Here is a 9997-nt window from a genome sequence, read left to right as displayed (position 1 = left end):
CTTACAGACTAAGAAAATAGCAGGCTTTCAGCCTTTCTAGAGCACAGATGACAACTATCCCAGCTACATTGCATCTAAACAGCCTCTCAGTGCAGGCCCTTCTGCATGAGCTACCCAGGAATGAAACGGCCAGATCTGCAAGATTTACAAGCCTGTCAGCATTCTACTCTGGGGCTTCCTGAGCACAGCATAGAGTGAAGGACAATACTAGCTTAGCCTCAACCATGCTGTTGGGCTACAGGTCCGAGGGGGCGTTTCCAATCTTCCAATCAGCTCTATAGACTTGAAGAGCCAGAGCCTCGGCAAGTGCAATCAGAACATTTAGGATAAATATCAAGGAAAACATTCTCACCATGAATGGATTACGCCAGTGATTTGCCACCTTTCACATCCCATGAGCCCTTGTTACAACAGAAGGCGCCTCTGGGACCCTCCCAGTTCCTATCCATCCTGCCACAAGGAAAGGGAAGAAGGTCCCAACCTTGAAACCTGTTCACCAGCCCTTCCTCCCAGGGGTGATTATGACCTCCAGACTAAGAACCCATGGACTGAGCTATAAGAACAGCCACCAACTGGGGGAGGTCATTGAAGAAGAAACCTCATCACTTGGGGCTTTTATGACTCATCTGGACATTAAATATGCAATAGGGAGAATACTGGATTAGGTGGGCTGGTGATGAGTCTCTCCCATCTCTAACACTCTTGATTCTATATCCTGTGGAGTCCTTTAAATAGAACAGAGGTCCCGCAAAATTTCTGAGTCTATTCTCATGGAGCGCACAATAGCAATTTGCTGTGTACCTGGTGTCCGATAAGTTTTATTGCCTGTTTTAAACAAGTACAAGCTGCTTTTGGATTCACCACTCCCCACCACCCCCATTCCATATATTCAGCCATTTCTTAATTGCTTATATTTCATGCCTTTCCCTGCTTGCAAGATATATGTTTTAATTTTATAATGTTTCTCATGCACAAAAACAAGTCAAGCAGTTATCAGGACTAGAGGATCAAACCCTCCTGCAGTCAGCATGGCTGTGGTGCAATAGCCATCATGTTAACTTTAAGATTATTATTATTATTGAGCTTGTATTGCCCTTGGCTGTTTGCCCAGCATGTCCTTGATAACTCAGGGTCACACACACAAAAAAGTAGTAATACTCTGGTCCTACTCAATAAGACACAGGATAAGCATGATTAAAATGGCTTTAGTATTCAAGATCCTTAAATATTGGATTTCAAATTAAATTAAAAATTATTTAGATTGCTTTCCATGAATAATTACTATTAACTCTTACTACCGTTTTTGCCCCTTTCCAGAGCCCTTTATTGATTCCCTGTTGCTCACCACTAAGAACATCCTTGGGTCATGTTTTGGAGATTGCAGGTACTAACAAGAGTTTGTAAAATTAATGGGATTCTGAAGTACGAGGCAAAAGAAAATTGGATTGATTTCTATGTGTGTGACTAATTGGATACCTGCCTGGTGAGCTGGAAGCAATACCAAATGATGCATTTCAGTAGCAAAGCTATCATGCAATCATTGCTCCATGGGATCATATCCTGTCGGCACTGGGGGTTATTACTCAGGCCCATTCTGAGTGCTTCCCAATTAAAAGTTTGACAGGGAATGGGCCCTCCAGTCATTCACCTCCATGAAGCACTAGCCCATGTTTATTCATGCTAATAATTAAATCTCCCTCTAAAATGGGTCTGCAATTGTTGTCACAGGTCAGTATCACAAGCAGTTGCTGAAGAGAGTAAGACTGCCTTCAATACTGAATCCCATTTCACAACTCAATTTATTACTTCACCTGGATGCTGTTAAGGACCCTTGCTGAGCGCCGGCAAGTCAGCTTCAGATTAATTAAGTTACAGACACTTTGTTAAGCTGTAAAAATCCTATGAAAAAAAAATATCCCAGTTTCCTCTCCCTGGGATAGTTACTGAAAAAAATCTTGAAAAGCCTTAACTCTGTGCAGTCAGTGAATGGAGCGAGGAGGGGAATGAAGATCCTGGAATGTTAATTATGGACCGATATGGTGATATTTTTCTATATCTGGATTCTCCATTAGATTTTAGAGCCTCTCTCTCTTGTTTACCACAAACCTCTCGGTAGGAACAGAGACTTCAGATGACCATTTCTTTTTTTGAGTGCCAATCAGAGGCAACCTAATGTTGCAGCTTGTGAGAGTGCTAGACAATCAATTGTAATACGAGTGATCTATCTTGGCATTAAATGCCATCAAATCTGCTCTGCTTCTCAAGATGGGCACTGTTACAAGACTCACCATCTCAGTGTGTCCCATCACAGCAAGACCCAGCATTGTAGCACTCTGCCTCAGTTTCCCCATAAATATATTCAGCAGCCAACCCATTTTTAAATCATTCAACCCTCTGCAGGGTTACAGGTAACAAAGTCCCTTAGTCCAAGTCTAACACAACATCATAGCAAGAGTGTCTTCAGGCCAACTGGGTTCAGCCTTCCGTATAGGTGGGCTCCCCAGCAGCAACGGCCCGCCTCACTGTTTAACTGCCTACTCGTTCCTGAGCTCCAATCACCTGGATCAGGACTACCTCCTAGCACGTGTCAGGCCTCAGCCCTCAGCAGTTCCTAACCCGAGCCCAGCTACTTCCCTGCCCCAGCCAGCTCTCTGGCTGCCTCTCCTCTCCGGGCCAGGCACAGGAGACTCCCCCTACATCTCTTTTTCCTCAGTTGGTCTAGACCGCCTCCCCCGACCAGGGGATTCCTGCTGCTTTTCTCCATGGACCTCCCTCACCTGCTTCCTCTTCCTGGTTTTAAATCCCACCCCCTGCTCAAGTGCAGCAGGGAAGAGCTAACTGAACAGGGTTGGTTGGCCCAAGACCTCCTGGCCCTTAAAGGAGTGGGCTGCGCTGTTAGAGACTTTTTGTTACATGGATCTGGACACTGGTCTTTTATAGCTAATCATCTCCAGGGATGTCACCCAAACAGATCTTTGATGTTGGGTGATTCTTCTCATGTTCAATCTCTCCTTCACTGGTTCCATTCCTTCCTTCAGTCCTTTCCCCATGAGGTCAGAGTCAACCAACATTCATTTTTCATTCTTTTACATCCTAGCAATATTACTAGTTCCCCAGTAAGGGTTCATGTATATTTTAGGCCCAGGACAGGTAAAGCTTTCCTACACAAAAGTCTGCTGTTTTAACACATTTACACGCTGACCCTTAACGCTAGCCAAGACAATTATGAACTTGTATATCACACGTTTCCTCTTTCCCACTGGCCAATCCAGTGTTTAACTCTTCTTCTTAAACTCCATGAACATCTTTCTCCTTCCTGAATGAATTATAGACTTCCTCCGAGTACCTTCTCATAGCGTTGCCAAATTTATACAATATGAAACCCAAGCCACTTCTTGCAAGACCCATGATTTGTCAAGGTCTTCCCAGGGTGAGAGCAGGGTACATCATTTGCTCATTCTGATTACCCATCATAGCCTTGCTAATAGCACAATCGGGTTCTTCAATGATTTTTGAGAAGCCAGTAGCAGGGATGGCTGCTGTGCATACATATGGGCTCCATGAAAGCTGGCATATACAAGATAGCTCTGTCCATATATTATATACCAGCAACTATGCAATAATCATTCATATGATGTAGGGATCATGCATGAAACATGCAAGAATGTCCTTAACTGGGCATGACCTTTACATGTTCCTTGTACTGAACTTTGAATAATGGATATTTGAGTGTTCCTTGCCCTTCTGTCTATATGGAATGAGGACATTTCTGTTTTTTACAATACTGTGGGATTAGAATTATGTAATGCACTTTAATAATGAGCATCTCTGATATCCCATTCCAGGATCTCTCATGAGCAGGGAATGCCAATCATTTTCAAATTATGTGGAGGTCTGCTACTGAGGCCAAATATCCAGAAAGGAGACTGCTTGAGGTTAACAAGTTGTCCTGTCATGGCTCGTTGCATGGCAAATTCACTTATGAATTATGACTTATTCACTTATGACTACTGAGACATCATCCTATAGTTACATAGGAATGACAAGGTAGGTTAGCAAACAGGGTGTGGCAGGGGAGGGGGAGAAAGAGAGTATAACAAAAACATACTTTGATATCAGATGCAAACTGGAGATATCAGAGCAACAGACAATCAACAGCAGAGCTTATGAAGAGCATCATTAGCAACTTAGAGGCTAGGCCTCCATAGCCAGCCCAAAATCTCACAAGGCAATGGTGGTTATTTCAATACAACATGACATAGCAGAGAAATAGGAAACAAATACAGGAAACAAAATACCCACTAATTAAACTGACCCCTGCAATGTGAAGAACATTCAAAACTCATATCTGAGTAAGTAGTAGAAACCTATGCATGGGACATGCTAGCATGGCTGGGACCACACCAGCTCTACCCAGAAACTTCTGGATTCCATATATCACTCAGCTGCAATCCTCCTTCACATCATGCTTTCAGAGTTTACCATCAAGAACAACAGTTCCTTTTTTACTAGCCTTTAAAATATCTTTCCCCAAGCAACTCTGCAACAAATTTTGCTTCCCATTTCCCCCCTTAACCCCCTATTTCACTTACTTCCCCAATTCTGGGGAGGACCTGTATAGGGGGGAACTTAAGTCAACTGGTGCTTCCTGAGGCTTGCTTCCTACAGCTGAGCTTGAAGGTTTGCCAGTGTATTATTACTGATCATGTTTATTACAGCAGAGACTATGGACCAGCCCAAAATAGGGCCCCATTATACTAGGCACCACACAAACACAGAATAGTAAAGGGTCCCTGCATTTGTAAAGAAACTGCTTAGTTCAGCAAAACTAACACTACTCACAGTACTGCAGGCTGGGAACTTGCTGCTTTATTCACCTGCATCACAACAGAGTTTGTAGAGGATGGCAGGGCACTCCCACTTACAAAACAAGCAGTAAGAAAGGGGGTGGAGCATGGTTCCATCCCATAATACATTGGGTAACCAAATTAACCCTATAATGACCACTTTCCTACATCTGCCCTAAGAGCATAGTTTAGGAGTTAGGGACCAAAAAGCCTTTGAGGATCTGGGTCTTACTACTTCTAGAGGATAATGTCACAAATCAGGGCTATCTGAGGAGGTTGCTAGAGATCTGAAAGACATACCCTATTTTAAGAAGTAACAAAGGATTAAAAAAAGAAAAGGAGTACTTGTGGTACCTTAGAGACTAACAAATTTGTTTGAGCATAAGCTTTCGTGAGCTACAGCTCACTTCATTGATGCATCAAATAATTTGTAGTCTCTAAGGTGCCACAAGTACTCCTTTTCTTTTTGCAAATACAGACTAACACGGCTGCTACTCTAAAAGGATTAAAGAAATCAGCCACCCCAAGAAAGGAAGAAATACTAATAGGAAAAACTCAACCCATTCTTCCCTGGTACCTGGAGTCTAAAGGATTTGTGGTCCAATCTGTCCACTAGCTCTGATTTTTATCATGAGTAGAGTCCATATGCTACTAGTAGAAGCGTCTTTGTTGTGGCACCTATGCTCAAAGCCAAGACCACCTAAGCACACATGAATACTAAAGAGTGTCCTTAGCACATGACTAAACCTAGGTCTCCAGAAATGAGAGACTAGTGCAAAAACTCACTGACTCCCAACCTAATGCAAATCCCAGATCCAAATGTTCAGGGGTCCTATTAGAACTTTGTAACCTAGCTGGGTTTTGTAGCAATTCTAGAGTCTCCATTTTGGGTGTGATCTCAATTTCTTTCACTCTCTGTCACTGTTCCCTCCCCAGCTTTGTGGCAATGAAAATAAATTGGCTTTGGCCTGTCATATCCATGGAAGGAAATCATGGGCACAGCCTGTCTTGTAGAAGCAATATGCTCCATTTTATTTTTTATTTATGTTATAATTGGACTCCCCATCTGGTCAAGAAAAGCACTAAGCTCCGAAGAAGCCAAAAGAAAGCAAAGGGGAGGAGACGAGACAGTGTTCTTGAGTTGTGCTACTGTCTACAAGCACCAGGAGAACCCAAAATGGACTCAGAGCAGTTTAGTCTCCAGGTCCATTCAGCCCTTTGCCCTTCTGTCTGGAATTCCAAGAGCATATCACACAAGCAGTTTAGGGGAGGGAGAATTTGAACTAGATGGGGCTGAGACACAAAGAGCTAGATCCTCAGCTAGTGTAAATCCACATAGTTCCATTGAAATCAACGCAGCTATGCTGACTTACAACAGCTGAAGCGCTGGTTCAAAGTCTGGATACAATCTGGATCCAAACCCTGATGTGTTCAGATCCAGGGTGTGAGGCCCAACCTTAGGTATTCACTTATGATGGAAACTCTGGGTTACGCAAATGTATAAGAGCTGAATGGAGTTGAGGGCCCAAGTGGAGTAATGAAAAATAGCTGCTGACAATCTGAATAGCTCTGGAAAATGGACAGAGATGTTTTTCGCAAACTATCAAGAAACTAATTTTTCCATCTTCTCCAGCTGCCCTCAGGAAGCGGGCAGAACATTGTATTACTCATTTCATATCATGCTGCCCCTGAGACAGCTTAACTTTTCTGAACAAGGGCCATATTGGGAACTTGCTGGCAACCTTTGGGCTGCACTAATTTATATAGCATGGAGCAGTAAACAAGAGGATGCTTGGATGAAAATGGAGTATCACATGATTGGGCCCATAGTTTGTTCAATCTACTTATGCGTTAAAAATGGGCTGTTATCAAGTATGTTGTCGAACTCCATCAGTCAAATTTTGGCCACCCTGTTATAACCCAATGATCATAATTACAAATAAATGACTTCAGTGAGTCTACGTACGTGAATAATGCAAGCAGTATTTGCCTGCAGAATGTGTCAGAAAGCAAGTGGCTGAATGTAAAAACGATCCTGAGGACCACAATAAAGAATAACACCTTCTATTTTTTAATTAAGCCGGGACACTCTGATTCACTTACACGGGTGTAAATCAAAAGTAAACCCCTCCAATTTCAGTGGCATTACGCCAGGCTTACTTCAGTGTAAATGAGATTAAAATGTATGCCCACACCACTAAGCACTCAAAGAGAATCAAAGAAAAAGCACAAAGGAATACAAGACAAAGCCATGCAGAGAATTCAGGGAGCAGGTGGAGGAGGGGAGTTAGAGGAGAGATGTTAAGATCGGAGAGTTTGTTTTCATTTACAATTTCCATTTCTAAACTGTGGTTGACTTAGTAGCTCCTGCATAATACAATGATTACAATCAATGTAGCTCTCCAATGTATATAAGGATTCTGTTAAAGGCACAGAAAATAAAGGAAAAAATCAGTAACGGCAGGTGGAGATGAAATATAAACCCTCACATAACGCTGTTACAGATCAGTTTTCTGCAGCCCTAGCTGACTCTTGCCATAAGGAGCCCTAAATGCGTTGTGAACACTTGTGCAAAGTGTCTGATTTGAGGTGCAACATGGGACTCTTCCCCACAGCCTTCAGTGGTCTCTTTACACTGCACAGTGTGGGAGGCATCATTGTAACAACAGAAGGACCAGCACTGTGCTGACAGAAATGCAACAGAAGGGATACATTATCATAGCCAGGCATTGGCTCCAAAGCTTTGCTTGTGCCTTACCCCCCTCTTCCCCCCCCTTGCATCTTGGAAATGCTGTGGTTGAATTCCATGGCCCATGCCTTTCGCTGGGTTCTTCTCCCTGTGTGCAGGTGGTTATTAGTTTTAATCTCAGTGAAGATAATGAAGCACCCTGAGTGGATGCTGGTAAACCTGCTAATTAAACATTGGACAACACAACCATTTTTATTTGTCTTTTGAAGTGAATTGCTGGTTAACACACATCTGACTATTACATTTGCAAAGACGCCAAACGTTGGCAGCTTAAATTTCCCTTTTAGTTTTCAGGACCTTATAATGACTTTGAATCTGATAAGAAGCATTTACGGGGAACATCAAAATATCTATGAAATCTTGGGTTCATTTTAGAATAGGCCTCTGTAATAACTGGCAGAAGCCAGCTCATTTAGCATCTCTTCCTATGGTGCAGCACCATCTGCTGGCAGTGGCAATTGCATTGGATGCATTTCCAACCGTGCTAAATCTTGCATACTAAAGGTTATGGATTGCTTATGATCAGACCTCAATAGTTTAAGCCCAGATCATGATGATGGGCCAGATGGGGGCTTCTCCTGACTCTTAATGTTCCGAAGATACAATTTACAAACAAAATGTAAAGACTTACAAGTCACACCTTAAAACAAACATAAGTTTGGGGAGCGGCGTTCCTATGGGGAGAAGAGCTAATTAGTTCCACCTTCTGCTGCTGAGCCTGGTGACAGACGCGTCTCACTGTAAATTAATGCCTGACATTGGAAGGGCTGTGCTCTAGGGAACCTGCAGGAGTCAGTCTTACTTACACCATTTGGTGATGGACTTCAGAAACCAGACACAGGAGTTTGGCTGGTAATGAAGACAAACCTACAATAAAATTACATTGATGTGCTCTGGAAAAATGGCAACAAAGTCTGATTTTAAAATGCTTATAAATGTGATGTGGAGGAAAGGCTCTGGGATCTCTCTGATCAGCCTTGTGATTAAGAGAGAGGAATGGTTTTGTGGTTAAGGACAGTGAAGGACTAGGACTCAAGACATCTGAGTTCTATTCTTGGTTCTGCCACAGATTTCCTGTGTGACTTTGGAGAAGTCACTTAGTTTCTCTGGGCCTCAGTTCCCCTTTAAGATGGGGCTAACACTATTCCCCATTCTCCTGTCCTTTGTCTGTTTCCATTGTAAACTCTTTAGGCAGAAACTCTTTTCTTACTGTGTGTTTGCACAGGACTAAGCACTGAAGGTGGTCAGAAAGTTCAGTTTTCTTCCACAGAAATGTTTTTTTAAACAAAAAGTTAAAATGAAAATTTTCAGTTTTCATCCAAAACATTTTCCACTTTCAAGAAAAACTTGAAATTTTTTCATGGAAAATAGCCCCCGCCCCCGCCAAAATGTGTTTGCCAAAACCCCATTTTCTGTCAAAAAATAAAAGAAAAATTTTGACCAGCCCTACTTATCTTACAAGTGATTCTGATCTACACGGAGCCTCTGAATACTGCGAGCAATCAGCTTACCTAAGTGACTAAAACAGGTGGTTTATTCCACCCCACCCTAACTTTTTCACCCTGCAGTCAACACAGCTGAACAAGAGGGAGCTAGAGCCTGTTCTGGTTCAACAGATTTGTTCAACTGCAGAAACACTGTTACTGGTGATGAAGAGAACTGAGACTGAAAGACTCCACTTGGCTTCAAATCTCAGCGAGCGTTTGCAGGACTGTCAGAGATCAATGGAGTTACATTGATCTACACCTGCTGGGAATCTGACCCATGTACTTGTTCACTGAGAATGATATGGCGTGACCGAGAAGCCAAGTTGGAAGCCCAAAATGGTTTTTAAGAAAGTTGCTTTTGCAGAGTATACCTCTTTAAATACAAAAAGAAAAGGAGTACTTGTGGCACCTTAGAGACTAACAAATTTATTTGAGCATAAGCTTTCGTGAGCTACAGCTCACTTCATCAGATGCGATCCGATGAAGTGAGCTGTAGCTCACGAAAATTTATACTCAAATAAATTGTTAGTCTCTAAGATGCCACAAGTACTCCTTTTCTTTTTGCGAATACAGACTAACACGGCTGCTACTCTGAAACCTCTTTAAATACTGCACTTTAAGGGATTTCATCGCAACCTGCTCTGTAGAGAAATATTTTAACCCATACTGTTGTGCAGGAAAATACCACTGCAGGTTGATAAAGTAAGGAAGTCCCCTTCTAGCCTGGTTTGTGGAGATAGGAATATCCCATACTTTTTCCCTTCACTCTTGTAGTTATGTACCAACAATGCTGGATTTCCGTCTTTCATTTATTTGCCTACATGCCTAAAAAAGAATGACAGGACCAAGTTTCTCCCACCCCCACAGTACCCCTTATGGTTGCTTGTGACCATCTTTGGTTTCTGATTTCCATC

Source organism: Dermochelys coriacea, chromosome 11, assembly GCF_009764565.3.
Source record: "Dermochelys coriacea isolate rDerCor1 chromosome 11, rDerCor1.pri.v4, whole genome shotgun sequence".
NCBI lineage: Eukaryota > Metazoa > Chordata > Testudines > Dermochelyidae > Dermochelys > Dermochelys coriacea.
The sequence above is the reverse complement of the archived record's forward strand: the minus strand, read 5'-3'. Positions refer to the sequence as shown.